The sequence below is a fragment of the Phyllopteryx taeniolatus genome, unplaced genomic scaffold, assembly GCF_024500385.1.
Source record: "Phyllopteryx taeniolatus isolate TA_2022b unplaced genomic scaffold, UOR_Ptae_1.2 contig_78, whole genome shotgun sequence".
In the NCBI taxonomy this organism is placed as follows: domain Eukaryota; kingdom Metazoa; phylum Chordata; class Actinopteri; order Syngnathiformes; family Syngnathidae; genus Phyllopteryx; species Phyllopteryx taeniolatus.
This window is the reverse complement of record NW_026903756.1, coordinates 3,366-19,757: the sequence shown is the minus strand read 5'-3', so window position 1 is coordinate 19,757 and position 16,392 is coordinate 3,366. Positions and strand designations below refer to the sequence as shown.

The following is a 16,392-nucleotide window of genomic DNA, read 5'->3' as shown; positions in this document are numbered from 1 at the left end:
TACTTACTTTGACAATGATGCTGCCTTCATCATAGCCCAGCGCTACATTGTTGGAGCCCCTGAGGACGCACGCACGTCACACTCGCTCCATACCGTAGTTGAGGGTGCTCTCCAGGCGGTATGTGCTTGAGTGCCAAATACGTACCTTACCTTCATTGAGAAATAATGTTGTGCGAAGCAAAGATTAATAAAGCCGTTGGAAGAGAACGGAACATGAGATATTGCAGCTCACCATCCTCTGACCCAGTGATTATGATTGGCAGCTCTGGGTGGAAGCTCACGCATGAGGCATTCTGAGCATGGCCCTCCAGTGTCTGAACACAGGTCTTGTTCTCGAACAGAAGTAAACTCCAGATGAATTATTTGTAGGGATGTCCGAATCCCATTTTTCTTTTGCACCCAAGTCAATCTTTATTGTTAAATATCTCCCGATAATGAGTCCTGATCCGATACATAAAATGAGTAATAAATCTTCTTTTCCTTTCGGCTTGTCCCGTTAGGGGTCGCCACAGCGCGTCATCCTTTTCCATGTAAGCCTATCTCCTGCATCCTCCTCTCGAAAACCAACTGCCATCATGTCTTCCCTCACGACATCCATCAACCTTCTCTTTGGTCTTCCTCTCGCTCTCTTGCCTGGCAGCTCCATCCTCATCATCCTTCTCCCAATAAACTCACTATTTCTCCTCAAGACGTGCCCAAACCATCGAAGTCTGCTCTCTCTAACTTTGTCTCCAAAACATTGAACCTTGGCTGTCCCTCTGAAGAGCTCATTTCTAATTTTATCCAACCTGGTCACTCCAAGAGCGAACCTCAACATCTTCATTTCCGCCACCTCCAGCTCTGCTTCCTGTTGTCTCTTCAGTGCCACTATCTCTAATCCGTACATCATGGCTGGCCCCACCACTGTTTTATAAACTTTGCCCTTCATCTTAGCAGAAACTCTTCTGTCACATAACACACCTGACACCTTCCTCCACCCATTCCAACCTACTTGGACTCGTTTCTTCACTTCCTGACCACACTTACCATTGCTCTGGACGGTTGACCCCAAGTATTTAAAGTCCTCCCCCCTTGCTATCTCTTCTCCCTGTAGCCTCACTCTTCCCCAACCACCCCTCTCATTCATGCACATATATTCTGTTTTACTTCGGCTAATCTTCATTCCTCTTCTTTCCAGTGCATGCCTCCATCTTTCTAACTGTTCATCCAGCTGCTCCCTGCTTTCACTGCAGATCACAATGTCATCTGCAAACATCATGGTCCACGGGGATTCCAGTCTAACCTCATCTGTCAGCCTATCCATCACCACTGCAAAAAGGAAGGGGCTCAGGGCTGATCCCTGATGCAGTCCCACATCCACCTGAAATTCGTCCGACAGCACACCTCACCGGTGTTCTGCTGCCCTCATACATGTCCTGTATTATTCTAACATACTTCTCTGCTACTCCAGACTTCCGCATGCAGTACCACAGTTCCTCTCTGGGTACTCTGTCATAGGCTTTCTCTAGATCTACAAAGACACAATGTAGCTCCTTCTGACCTTCTCTGTACTTTTCCATCAACATCCTCAAGGCAAATAATGCATCTGTGGTACTCTTTCTAGGCATGAAACCATACTGTTGCTCGCAAATACTCACTTCTGTCCTGAGTCTAGCCTCCACTACTCTTTCCCATAACTTCATTGTGTGGCTCATCAACTTTATTCCTCTATAGTTGCCACAGCTCTGCACATCACCTTTGTTCTTAAAAATGGGCACCAGTACACTTTTCCTCCATTCCTCAGGCATCTTCTCACGCACTAGAATTCTATTGAACAAGCTGGTCAAAAACTCCACAGCCACCTCTCCTAGATGCTTCCATACCTCCACAGGAATGTCATCAGGACCAACTGCCTTTCCATTTTTCATCCTCTTTAATGCCTTTCTAACTTCCCCCTTACTAATCATTCCCACTTCCTGGTCCACCACACTTGCTTCTTCTACTCTCCCTTCTCTCTCATTTTCCTCATTCGTCAACTCCTCGAAGTATTCTTTCCATCTAGCAAACACACTGCTGGCACCAGTCAACATATTTCCATTTCTATCCTTAATCACCCTAAGCTGCTGCACATCCTTCCCATCTCTATCCCTCTGTCTGGCCAGCCTGTATAGATCCTTTTCTCCTTCTTTAGTGTCCAACCTGCCATACATGTCATCATATGCCTCTTGTTTGGCCTTTACCACCTCTACCTTTGCCCTGTGTCGCATCTCAATGTATTCCTTTCGCCTCTCCTCGGTCCTCCCAGTGTCCCACTTCTTCTTAGCTAACCTTTTTCCTTGTATGATTTCCTGTACTGTGAGGTTCCACCACCAAGTCTCCTTCTCTCCTTTCTTGCCAGAAGATACACCAAGTATTCTCTTGCCTGCCTCTCTGATCACCTTGGGTGCAGTGGTCCAGTCTTCTGGAAGCTCCTCCTATCCACCGAGAGCCTGTCTCACCTCTTTCCCGAACACTGCACAACACTTGTCCTGTCTCAGCTTCCACCACATGGTTCTCTTCTCTGCCTTTGTCTTCCTAATCTTCCTCCCCACCACCAGAGTCATCTTACACACCACCATCATATGCTGTCTCGCCACATTCTCCCCTACCACTACCTTACAGTTGTTAACCTCCTTCAGATTGCATTGTCTGCACAAGATGTAATCCACCTGTGTGCTTCTACCTCTACCTCTTGTAGGTCATCATATGATCGTGCCTCTTCTGGAAAAAAGTGTTCACTACAGCCATTTGCATCCTGGTTGCAAAGTCTACCACCATCTGTCCCTCCAAGTTCCTTTCCTGGATGCCGTACTTACCCATCACTTCTTCATCACCCCTATTACCTTCACCAACATGTCCATTACAATCTGCACCAATTACGACAGCACTACTTCGTCTAGCTCCTTCCAGAATTTCTCGTTCACCTCTAGGTCACATTCTACCTGTGGGGCATAGCCACTAATCACATTACACATAACACCCTCAATTTCAAATTTCAGCCTCATCACTTGATCTGATACTCTTTTCACCTCCAAGACATTCTTAGCCAACTCTTCTTTTCCACCTGGTCTCCTGGACACACAATATATCAACCTTTCTCCAAATCATCATGTCAAACAACTCCCGAGATTTTCCTGTCATAGTCCCAACATTCAAAGTCCCCACATTCAGTTCTAGGCTCTGTGTTTTCCTCTTCTCTTTCTGCCGAAGAACCCGTTTTCCACCTCTTCTTCTTTGTCTTCGACCCACAGTAGCTGAATTTCCAACGGCGCCCCGCAGGTTGACGGCGCCGATGGCGGATGTTGTTAACTCGGGCCACGACCGATCCGGTATGGAATTCTTTGGATGAAAGCTCATATTTGTTTGTCTGCCCTTCCTGACACAACCCTCTGCATTTATCCGGGCTTGGGACCGGCCTATAGTTTGCACTGACTTGTGCCCCCCATAGGGCTGCATTACATAAAATGAGTAATAAATAAAAATGATATATTAAAAAAATATATATTTAGGATTTAGCAAATAGAAATAATTTTGGTAATCCTAATTGACCTAAAATAGGAACATGTTTGTCTAATTTCATGACAGACAGTCAGGCGAAAAAATGACTGCATCTGCTGTTCTTGCTGTCCGCACCTTAGCCTCTTCGGGGCAGTGTGGTGCGATGCATTCATGGAGCTACTCATTTTCTATAAGATAGAAAAAGAATACAAGACCGTCGTGATAAAACATTAACTCATTCACTGCTATTGACTGCTGTTAAATTCAAATATCCATGTCAACATAGAGGACTGGCAGTGAATTAATTTCAATTTTCACAGATTAAAACTGTGTGTATTGTTACATTACGTATCTGTATGTGTTACAATGGAGTTTGTGTATATTTATTATTTGAAGGTAAATCCCCAGTGATATAATGGTAACTCAAGCTGGCCCGCCAATGGGGTTTTCCATTGAGTGGTGGCATTAAGCTGGCAATTTCTAAAACAATCATGTGTGTCTTGTATTTAAATATATAGTGCGTTTAATTCTTTTTGTTTCGTTTAGTTTTATTGTAAAATACACTTGGGGTATCATTAAACAATTTAAAGCACGCTCAGGGAGTCTGCCTGTCTCTTTCAGTTACTTATACCAGTACTAAAAATAGCCCGAAAAGTTGTCTTAATATACAACAAAGCTATTACTGTTCCATTTGCAAAGATATTTGTACCTTTGGATTATTTTGTCACTTTAAAATGTCACAAAATGTATCAAACCGATGTTTTTAATCCAATCTCGATCACCTGAAAAATCACGTAATCCACCCCGATTTCTGATCACGTGACCAGATCGGGACATCCCTAATTATTTGTAGGTTTTACACGGCCGATCACCGATCAGCGAGTTTAAAAAAACGATAACCGATCACCGATCCGATCACAAGATGGAGCAATGTGTCTATTTAAATGAGACAGAAATAATGACAACATGACAGAAATAATGGGTGCTAACTGACTGTAATTCAATTACTTTATGGAAATTAAATTACTTCACCCACACCGAAACTTTAGAGCATGATTCGACAGAATGCCTGCATGTTCGCTTACAACCGTTAGTGCTAGTACTAGCTTGCTAGGATACATAATGTTTTGTTGCCCGCTTGCAAGCCGTATCATATTAAAATACCTCAATCAAACCTTAAACGAACATCTTCTCCTGAGCTCCGGTGCCCACTAACACACGTTTTCCCCCATTTTGTCCTGATAATACAGTCGGCGCGATCCACTCTTGTTGTCGTCGCCACGGTAATGAGTGTATCCGGTTCCGTTTGAGTTGACAAGATTAAGCCCAGTGATCGTAAAAAACGGGTGCGGTGGTATGGGAATACAAGATTTTATTGCAGTAGTCTGACAATCGTGAAAGAGCAAATTTGTCTTTTATTCGGATCCGGGCAATACGTGTTGTCTGTCCCACACCGGGACAAAAAAATTAAAATTATGTTTTAAATTCCTTTTATTGGCCGTCAGATATTTTCAGTACTACATCAAAATACATTTGACAAGGCTAAAAATAAACTGCCTTTTGGATTCAAATATACTGTGCGCGATGGCGACGCGGAGTAAATGTATTTTCCGGAGCCGATCAATGACGTCATTGTTCGTATCGACGAATTATGACATTGAAGCAGATCAGCCATTCAGCATAAAATGCTAAATATCGGCCTATACCAATAAGGCTGATCAGATCGGTGTGAAATCTAATTATTTGTTGAGGCAACATGATGGGACAGTCATTAGAAATGCATCATTTAGATAGAAAAATGCTGAAGCACTTCTTACTTTTTCGGTTACCAGGACAAAAACAGTAACAAAACAGATGCTATACCTGGTAGTCCCAGATTTTGACCTAACGGTCATTAGCCCCTGATATCAAGTCAGGCTTGTCTCCGTCACTGTAATAGTTGAGGCAACTGACCCCTTTCTCATGGCCTTCCACGACTAAATAATTTCCTTCAATATTTTGATAGAACAATATGGAACAATATACATTTTGTATATATATATCTGCTTGTCTGACTGGGAGCATTTCCTGCCGACACGCTGCTTATATAGAGGAAAGGTGGACGTGACTGAGGACAGCATGCAGACGTTATAGGGGGGAGGGTATGCGTGAAAAAGGACGCTAAAGGCACGCCCCCAGTAGGTATATAGCGCATTGTGCAAAACAACATCGGTTTGGCTAAGGACCCCCAAAAATGGCACCTACGAAGAGACATGCTTACGAAGCACAGTTTAAACTGCAAGCTATCAGTACACAGAGGAACATGGTAATCGAGCAGCCGCGAGAGAATTAAATATCAACAAATCCATGTTTCGCAAGTGGAGGAAGCAGGAAAACGAGCTTCGCCAAGTCATGAAGACGAAGCTGAGTTTCCACGGAAACAAGGCTTGGTGGCCCGAGTTGGAAGGCCAACTCGAGCAATGGATTAATGAGCAAAGAACAGCCGGGAGAAGCGTCTCTACAGTCACCATTCGACTTCGGGCAATAACGCTTGCAGAACAAATGAAAATCGAACATTTTCAAGGAGGTCCGTCTTGGTGCTTACAAGGAAGAGCTTGCCATCTTCTGCTCCTACTGCAGTAAAAAGATTGCCTCCAAACACATCCAGTGCAACCACATCACCAACATGGACGTGGTGTCGCTCACTTTCGACATCCTGCCACCAACCACTCTGTAGAGAAGAAGGGGACCAGCACGGTAGCGATACGCACAACGGGGCACGAGAAGTCGGCTTTTACTGTTGTGCTTGGTTGCCATGGTAATGGACAACCTGCCACCTATGGTGATATTTAAGAGGAAGACGCTGCCTAAAGAAATTTTTCCAGCCGAAGTCATCGTTAAGGCCAAGCAAAAGGGCTGGATGGACGAGGAGAAAATGAGAGAGTGGCTGAGTGAGGTGTACGTAAAGAAACCGGCTGTTTTTTCCACGAGTCACCGACCCTGTTGATCTGTGACTCCATGCGCGCCCATCTCACAGCCGCTGTGAAAAACCAAGTGCAACTAAGAGTGGGAGGCAACGCTGGGCGTGTTACGCCACCATATGTGAATGAATTGTGGATGCCTGGAATAAGGTATCTGCTTTGACTGTTGTCCGAGCTTTCGCGAAAGCCGGCATCATTGCTGAACAGCCCCCCCGGCAACGAGACTGAGTCTGACAATGACGAGAGGGAACCCGGCGTGTTTGTTGGAGAACTTGCCCAGCTGTTCATTTCGGATACAGAAGATGAGGACTTTGATGGATTTGTGGATGAGGATTGATAAAAAATAACGTGAGTACATTGTCAAATACTTAAATAAAGTACAACTGAACTCAGTTTTGCTCCCGCTGCCTTTTTAAAAACATAGTTTTAGCGTGCATGCATGCTACTGTATGTTTTAAGCTTGCATATGTTTTACCATGCCTGCGCCCAATAATACGCTTCACCTTATGTATGTGTTAAATACAGAAATAGAGCCAGTAACTGAGACTGCGCCTGTTAATACGGTGCGCCCTATGGTCGTGAAAATACGGTACTTGTATCGGGTGGCACACACACTAACAACGCTCTGAGTTACCGAAGGTTCCGGGGCGTGGACAGCGCGCCCGGAGTGTACTTCCCAACGCACTCTATGTTGATATGTTGTGCGTTTGTTGTGTCGGTGCGACCGAGTGTAATGCAATTACAACCCCAATTCCAATGAAGTTGGGACGTTGTGTTAAATCATGTTCAACCTATATTTAATTTAATACACTACAAACACAAGATATGTAATGTTAAAACTGATACACTTTATTGTTTTTAGCAAATAATAATTAACTTAGAATTTTATGGCTGAAACACTTTCCAAAAATGTTGGGACATGCGGCAAAAAAGACTGAGAAAGTTGAGGAATGCTCATCAAACACCTGTTTGGAACATCCCTCAGGTGAACAGGCTAATTGGGAACAGGTAGGTGCCATGATTGGATATAAAAGGAGCTTCCCTGAATTGGTCAGTCATTCACAAGCAAAGATGGGGCGAGGTTCACCTCTTTGTGAACAAGTGCATGAGAAAATAGTCGAACAGTTTAAGGATATTGTTCCTCAACGTAGAATTGCAAGAAATTTAGGGATTTCATCAGCTATGGTCCATAATATCATCAAACGGTTCAAAGAATCTGGCGAAATCACTGCATGTAATCGGCGAGGCCGAAAACCAACATTGAATGCCCGTGACCTTCGATCAATCAGGCGGCACTGCATAAAAAAACGACATCAGTCCATCAAAAACCAACAATATTTAAAGGATATCACCACATGGGCTCAGGATCACTGCAGAAAACCAATGTCAGTATATACAGTTCGGCGCTACATTCGTAAGTGCAACTTGAAACTCTACTATGCAAGGCAAAAGCCATTTATCAACAACAGCCAGAAACACCGCCGGCTTCTCTGGGCCTGAGCTCATGTAAGATGGACTGATGCAAAGTGGAAAAGTGTTCTGTGGTCCGACGAGTCCACATTTCAAATTGTTTTTGGTAACGATGGATGCCGTGTCCTCCGGGCCAAAGAGGAAAAGAACCATCCGGACGCAAAGTTCAAAAGCCAGCATCTGTGATGGTATGGGGCTGTGTTAGTGCCAATGGCATGGGTAACTTACACATCTTTGAAGGTACCATTAATGCGGAAAGGTACATACAGGTTTTGGAGAAACATATGCTGCCATCCAAGCAACGTCTTTTTCATGGGCGCCCCTGGGCTGTTTTTCTGCAAAGAGACCAGGACGACTGATCCGTGCAAAGGAAAGAATGAATGGGGCCATGTATTGTGAGTTTTTTAGTGAAAACCTCCTTCCATCAGCAAGGGCATTGAAGATATAACATGGCTGGGTCTTTCAGCATGACGATGAGCCAAAATACCAGCAACAGTGTGTGAAAACAATGTGAAAACTTACAGAAAACCTCTGTCATTGCCAACAAAGGGGATATAACAAAGTATTGAGATTAACTTTTGTTTTATACCAAATCCTTATTTTCCACCATAATTTGCTAATAAACTCTTTAAAAATCAGACAATGTGATTTTCTGTATTTTTTGTTTTCATTTTGTCTCCCATAGGTGAGGTATACGCATGATGAAAATTACAGGCCTCTCTCCTCTTTTGAAGTGAGAGAACTTGCACAATTGGTGGCTGACTAAATACTTTTTTGCCCCACTGTACACACGCAGACGGCACGGTAGACGACTGGTTAGAGTGTCAGCCTCACAGTTCTGGGGACTGGGGTTCAATCCCCGGCCCCACCTGTGTGGAGTTTGCATGTTCTCCCCGTTCCTGCGTGGGTTTTCTCCGAGCACTCCGGTTTCCTCCCACATCCCAAAAACATGCATTAATTGGAGACTCTAAATTGCCCGTAGGTGTGACTGTGAGTGTGAATGGTTGTTTGTTTTTATGTGCCCTGCCCTCCTGCCCCATGACAGCTGGGTTAGGCTCCAGCATACCCGTGAGTGGCTCAGAAAATGGATGGATGGATGGATGTACAGACACACATAAACAAAGTGGAAAATTTTATTTGAGGTAATTAGAGCCTTAAATAGGTCAAGCAGTCAGAACAACATATGACAGATACACTTTAACCAGTGACTGAGCTGCGGCCGTGCAGGTTGGTCATGACCTGCATGTTCTTCAAAATGTACTTGTTGAAAAAAGGCTGAATGCAATCTCAGGCGCGGCTGCTGGTGTGAAAGTGAGCTCACCAAACTGATGAGCTTTTATGGACCTGAAGGCCCTCAACTGATAGGAGGGGATAAATTCAAACCGACCAAAAAGAGTTGAAATTCAAACATCAAACCCTCTCGTCTTTGTTATCCATAATTTGTACAGTTGCTGCATGAGGGATATTTAACTCTTAGGCCTACTACACTTGTGTATCAATTGTTGATCATCACTGTGAATATTGCATTTAAATGGTTGTAGACATTACAATTTGGTTTGTTTGTTTTCGGGATGCTACACGCGTGCAGGAATTTTCGTAGGCGTAGGTGCAACGTAGCGCAAATAGGTCTTTGATGTCACCATGTCCTGTTTTGTGGCGACATGAGAAAAGCTTCAGTTGAAGAGCCGCCACAGTCATATAGTATGTCGGAAAAAAAAGCTTTTGATAACTTAATGTCCCAGGTGTTGCGATGGTACTAACAAAGTTTGAAGTCCATCCATCCATTTATCCATTTTCTGAGCCGCTTCTCCTCACTCGGGTCGCGGGCGTGCTGGAGCCTATCCAAGCTGTCATCGGGCAGGAGCCGGGGTACACCCTGAACTGGTTGCCAGCCAATCGCAGGGCACATACAAACAAACAACCAGTCGCACACACAGACACACCTACGGGCAATTTAGAGTCCCCAATTAATGCATGGTTTTGGGATGTGGGAGGAAACCCACGCAGGCACGGGGAGAACATGCAAACTTCACACAGGCGGGGCCGGGGATTGAACCCGGGTCCTCAGAACTGTGAGGCTGAAGCTCTAACCAGTCTTCACCGTGCCGCCAAGTTTGAAGTCAATCCAATGAAAGCTGTAGGACAAGTTCTCAAAGGTGTTGAGTTGAAAGTCACTTGTTTACCTTCTGTTCATTGCATTTAATATAGTTCAAGTCATTGGATTGATGGCTCAATTGATATTTATTTTGACCAAGGTGTGGGGGTGCACCATTCTTGGAGATACTGCAATACCAGGTCGATGCATGGAGTGAACGGAGCAAGCCCCTATTCCATCTCCCAGTTTGAAAAATCAAGTTAATATATGGTCCCCGGATAGGGAACGTATCAGATATTAAACTGATAAGAACAGATACAACACTTGATCTTCGCCAAAAGGCCGAGAAGCGATGCCAGAACAGACGAAACAAGCCAAAGTTATGGTGGCACATATCGACATGATCATCACAGATGAGTCACATATGGACACGCCAAACATCCATCCATCCATTTTCTGAGCCGCTTCTCCTCACTAGGGTCGCGGGTGTGCTGGAGCCTATCCCAGCTATCATCGGGCAGGAGGCGGGGTACACCCTGAACTGTTTGCCAGCCAATTGCAGGGCACATAGGAACAAACAACCATTCGCACTCACAGTCATGCCTACGGGTAATTTAGAGTCTCCAATTCATGCTTGTTTTTGGGATGTGGGAGGAAACCGGAGTGCCCGGAGAAAACCCACGCAGGCACGGGGAGAACATGCAAACTCCACACAGGCGGGGCCGGGGATTGAACCCGGGTCCTCAGAACTGTGAGGCTGACGCTCTAACCAGTCGGCCACCGTGCCACCACACGCCAAACAATAATTATGAAACGAATATCAACTGTGTTGTTTTTCATCGTTTATATCGAAATAATGTTGTCAGATGCTCGTGTTCCTTGGTCACGTGGTCCACGTCGACCCAATAGAATGCGGAGATTAACGCATATAGTTTAGCCGTGTATTAAGTCTTAAACAACCAAAGAAATAATGAGTTATTTGTAATAACAATCGGTTGCTGGTATAATGTTGTGGCCACAAGCTGAATAGCTGTTTGCTCAACATTTTGACGAAGAAACCTCAATGGCCCTGCCTTGCTCAACTACTTCCTGTTTCCTGCTTCAGGAAGTGGTTCAGAATTTGGCACGATGGGTGACCCTTTGACACAGCAATATAGACCCTGTCAAGCAGCTCCATGAATATGAGAGTTTAGGGTATGCCATTCTCCAAAGTTGACAAACACATTACACAAGCTGCCATAGTGGTACATCTAAATAAATTATAATAGTGTCAAAAGCTTAATTTAGTGAAGTAGTTCAATTCAAAAAGTGAAACTCATATTATAGAGATGCACCACACACACTGAAATATTTCACACCGAGCTGGTGTGTGAGGTCGAGAAGTTCCGATATAGTCGGACTCGCCTCCACACGCAGCTTGGGCTCTGGTACCAGTCCTCTCGAGAGGGGTTGGACTCTCTTCCACTCTGGAGTTGCCCACGGTGAGAGGCGCCGAACCGAGCGGCAATAAGTATACCCACACCTGCTCGGCAATAAGTATACCCACACCTGCTCGGCGCCTGTACGTTGGGGTTCACTCCGGTGGACAAGAGGGTAGCCTGCCTCCGCCTTTGGGTGGGGGGACGGGTCCTGACTTTTGTTTGCGCCGATGCACAAAACAGGAGTTCAGAGTCCCCACCCTTTTTGGAGTCCTTGGAGGGGCTGCTGGAAAGCGCTCCCGCTGGGGACTCCATCGTTCTGCTGGGGGACTTCAATGCTCACGAGGGCAATGACAGTGAGACCTGGAATGGCGTGATTGGGAGGAACGCCCCCCCCTACCCGATCAGAACCCGAGCGGCGTTCTGTTATTGGACTTCTGTGCTCATCACGGATTGTCCATAACGAACACCATGTTCAACCATAAGGGTGTCCTCACATGGACGTGGCACCACGACACCCTAGGTGGGAGTTCGATGATCGACTTTGTGGTTGTGTCATCGGACCTGCGGCCACATGTCTTGGACACTCGGGTGAAGAGAGGGGCGGAGCTGTCAACTGATCACCACCTGGTGTTGAGTTGGTTCCGATGGAGGGGGAAGATGCCGGTCCGACGTGGCAGGCCCAAACGTATTGTGATGGTCTGCTGGGAATGTCTGACAGAATCCCCTGGCAGAAGGAGTTTCAATTCTCACCTCCGACAGAATTTTGCTCATGTTCCGGGCGAGGCGGGGGACATCGAGTCCGAGCAGACCATGTTCCGCGCCTCCATTGCTGAGGCGGTTGACCGGAGCTGTGGCCATAAGGTGGTCGGTGCCTTTCGTGGCGGCAATCCCCGAACCCTTTGGTGAGGGATGCCGTCAAGCTGAAGAAGGAGTCATATCGGGCCTTTTTGGCCTGTGGGACTCCTGAGGCAGCTGATGGGTACAGGCTGGCCAAGTGGAATGCAGCTTTGGTGGTCGCTGAAGCAAAAACTCCGGTATGGGAGGAGTTTGGTGGGGCCATGGAGAAAGCCATCCGGACGGCTTCGAGGAAATTCTGGTCCACCCTCCGGCGTCTCAGGCAGGGGAAGCTGTGCACCATCAAGACTGTGTCTAGTGGGGATGTGGCGCTGCTGACCTTGACTCGGGACGTTGTGAGAAGAAGTTAAGCCGAAAGGTGAAGCTCTCGATTTACCGTTCCTACCCTCACCTATGGTCAAGAGCTGTGGGTTGTGACCGAAAGAACAAAATCCCAGATACAAGCGGCCGAAATGAGTTTCCTCCGCAGGGTGTCCGGGCTCTCCCTTAGAGATAGGGCGAGAAGCTCGGTCATCTGGGAGGATCTCAGAGTAGAGCCGCTGCTCCTCCACATTGAGAGGAGCCAGATGAGGTGGCCGGGGATTCTGATTCGGATGCCTCCCCGGTGAGGTGTTCCGGGCACGTCCCACCAGGAAAAGACCCCGGGGACGACCCAGGATACTACGTCTTTTGGCTGGCCTGGGAACGCCTCGGGATCCCCCCGGAAGAGCTGGATGAAGTGGCTGGGGAGAGGCGTACAACATTCCTTGTCACTTTTCTCCTACGCTCCATGTCCAAACTTAATACACCTCTGTACAATAATGAAAGTGAGAATAACAGACAAACCCCAGAGTTGAGAGTCACTTGTTTTCCTTCTGTTCAGTGCATTAAATAGAGTTCAAGTCATTGGATTGATGGCTCAATTGATATTTATTTTGACCAAGTTGTGGGGGTGCACCGCTCCTGGAGATACTGCAATACCAGGTCGATGCATGAAGTGGACGGAGCAAGCCCCTATTCCATCTCCCAGATCCAAAAATCTATTTAATATATGGTCCCCGAATAGGGGACGTATCAGATATTAAACTGATAAGAACAGATACTACACTTGATCTTAGCCAAAAGGCTGAGAAGCGATACCAACACAACGCCAGAAAAGACGACCTCATTCTCCAGCCTACAAGCCAAAGTTATGGTGGCACATATCACAGATGAGTCACATATGGACACCCCAAACAACAATTATGAAACGAATGTCAACTGTGTTGTTTTTCAACATTTATATCGAAATAATGTTGTCAGATGCTCGTGTTCCTTGGTCGCGTGGCCCACGTCGATCCAATAGAATGCGGAGATTAACGCATATCCTTTAGCCATGTATTAAGTCTGAAACAACCAAAGAAATAATGAGTGATTTGGAAAAAAAATGGGTTGCTGGTATAATATGTTATGGTATAATAATATAATATAATATATAATATATAATATATAATATATAATATATAATATATAATATATAATATATAATATATAATATATAATATATAATATATAATATATAATATTTAATGTTGGATTTATCTTACCCAACATTATAAAAAATAGACACAAAAGGAATGAAGACGCTGGTTTCTTTTTCTCATGAGGAGGGCGTATGGGAGATTGTTCAGATCACAGCCTCTCAATACGCTCTAAACAATCTCTCCCGTCGCTCCTGCATTTATTTGAAAATAGGGAGGTTTCTAAGTTTACAAGACATAACGTACTAAGGATATTTGAAAATAGGAGGGTTTTTCCCAGACGTAATGTTCTAAGGAATAAGACACAACACAAAACATTGGACCAACACCTGTCACGTCCCCGACCACATCCGATCACGTCCTTGGTCCAGGCGCCCTTCCATCGGATGATGCTGAGTCATCTTTTTGAAGGCGAGACATCTAAAATCGTCCATAATACTAATGCAAGCTAAGCAAATAAATGATAACTTCTACAATATATTTAACAATATAATATATAATATATAATATATATATATATATATATATATATATATATATATATATATATATATCCATCCATCCATCCATCCATTCTCTACCGCTTATCCGGGTCGGGTCGCGGGGGCAGTAGCTTCAGCAGGGACGCCCAGACTTCCCTCTCCCCAGCCACTTCATCCAGCTCTTCCGGGGGGATCCCGAGGCGTTCCCAGGCCAGCCGAAGGATGTAGTCTCTCCAGCGTGTCCTGGGTCGTCCCCGGGGTCTCCTCCCGGTGGGACATGCCCGGAACACCTCACCAGGGAGGCGTCCGGGAGGCATCCGAATCAGATGCCCCAGCCACCTCATCTGGCTCCTCTCAAGGTGGAGGAGCAGCGGCTCTACTCTGAGATCCTCCCGGATGACCGAGCTTCTCACCCTATCTCTAAGGGAGAGCCCGGACACCCTGCGGAGGAAACTCATTTTGGCCGCTTGTATCCGGGATCTTGTTCTTTCGGTCACGACCCACAGCTCATGACCATAGGTGAGGGTAGGAACGAAGATCGACCGGTAAATTGAGAGCTTCGCCTTTCGGCTTAGCTCTTTCTTTACCACAACGGACCGATACAAAGTCCGCATCACTGCAGACGCTGCACCGATCCGCCTGTCGATCTCCCGTTCCATTCTTCCCTCACTTGTGAACAAGACCCCAAGATACTTGAATTCCTCCACTTGGGGCAATATCTCATGCCCGACCTGGAGATGGCATGCCACCCTTTCCCGACTGAGGACCATGGTCTCAGATTTGGAGGTCCTGATTCTCATCCCAGCCGCTTCACACTCGGCTGCGAACTGCTCCAATGAGAGTTGGAGGTCACGGCTTGATGAAGCCAACAGAACCACATCATCTGCAAAAAGCAGAGATGCAATACTGAGGCCACCAAACCGGACCCCCTCTACGCCTCGGCTGCGCCTAGAAATTCTGTCCATAAAAGTTATGAACAGAATCGGCGACAAAGGGCAGCCTTGGCGGAGTCCAACCCTCACCGGGAACGAGTCCGACTTACTGCCGGATATGCGGACCAAACTCTGACTCCGGTCGTACAGGGACCGAACAGCCCGTATCAGGGGGTTCGGTACCCCATACTCCCGAAGCACTCTCCACAGGACTCCCCGAGGGACACAGTCGAACGCCTTCTCCAAGTCCACAAAACACATGTAGACTGGTTGGGCGAACTCCCATGCACCCTCGAGGACCCTGCCGAGGGTGTAGAGCTGGTCCACTGTTCCACGGCCAGGACGAAAACCACACTGCTCCTCCTGAATCTGAGATTTGACTTCCCGACGGACCCTCCTCTCCAGCACCCCTGAATAGACCTTACCAGGGAGGCTGAGCAGTGTGATCCCCCTGTAGTTGGAACACACCCTCCGGTCCCCCTTCTTAAAAAGGGGGACCACCACCCCAGTCTGCCAATCCAGAGGAACTGTCCCCGATGTCCACGCGATGTTGCAGAGGCGTGTCAACCAGGACAGCCCCACAACATCCAGAGCCTTTAGGAACTCCGGGCGAATCTCATCCACCCCCGGGGCCCTGCCACCGAGGAGCTTTTTAACTACCTCGGTGACCTCAAACCCAGTGATAGGAGAGCCCGCCTCAGAGAACCCACACTCTGCTTCCCCATGGGAAGGCGTGTCGGTGGAATTGAGGAGGTCTTCGAAGTATTCTCCCCACCGACTCACAACGTCCCGAGTCGAGGTCAGCAGCGCCCCATCCCCACTATACACAGTGTTGGTGGTGCACTGCTTTCCTCTCCTGAGACGTCGGATGGTGGACCAGAATTTCCTCGAAGCCGTCCGGAAGTCTTTCTCCATGGCCTCACCGAACTCCTCCCATGCCCGGGTTTTTGCTTCAGCGACCACCAGAGCTGCATTCCGCTTGGCCAGCCGGTACCCATCAGCTGCCTCAGGAGTCCCACAGGCCAAAAAGGCCCGATAGGACTCCTTCTTCAGCTTGACGGCATCCCTCACCGTTGGTGTCCACCAACGGGTTCGGGGATTGCCGCCACGACAGGCACCGACCACCTTACGGCCACAGCTCCGGTCGGCCGCCTCAGCAATG

The 16,392-nt window shown here is 46.7% G+C and overlaps 2 non-coding genes across 2 annotated transcripts; both read right to left on the bottom strand.

Annotated features, from left to right (window-relative positions):
• Positions 1-10,204: 10,204 nt before the first annotated feature.
• Positions 10,205-10,395, bottom strand: LOC133473985 (U2 spliceosomal RNA). The gene has a single exon (XR_009787315.1). It is a non-coding gene; the product is annotated as a U2 spliceosomal RNA (small nuclear RNA).
• Positions 10,396-13,243: 2,848 nt separating this feature from the next.
• Positions 13,244-13,434, bottom strand: LOC133473984 (U2 spliceosomal RNA). The gene has a single exon (XR_009787314.1). It is a non-coding gene; the product is annotated as a U2 spliceosomal RNA (small nuclear RNA).
• Between the last annotated feature and the right edge of the window lie 2,958 nt (positions 13,435-16,392).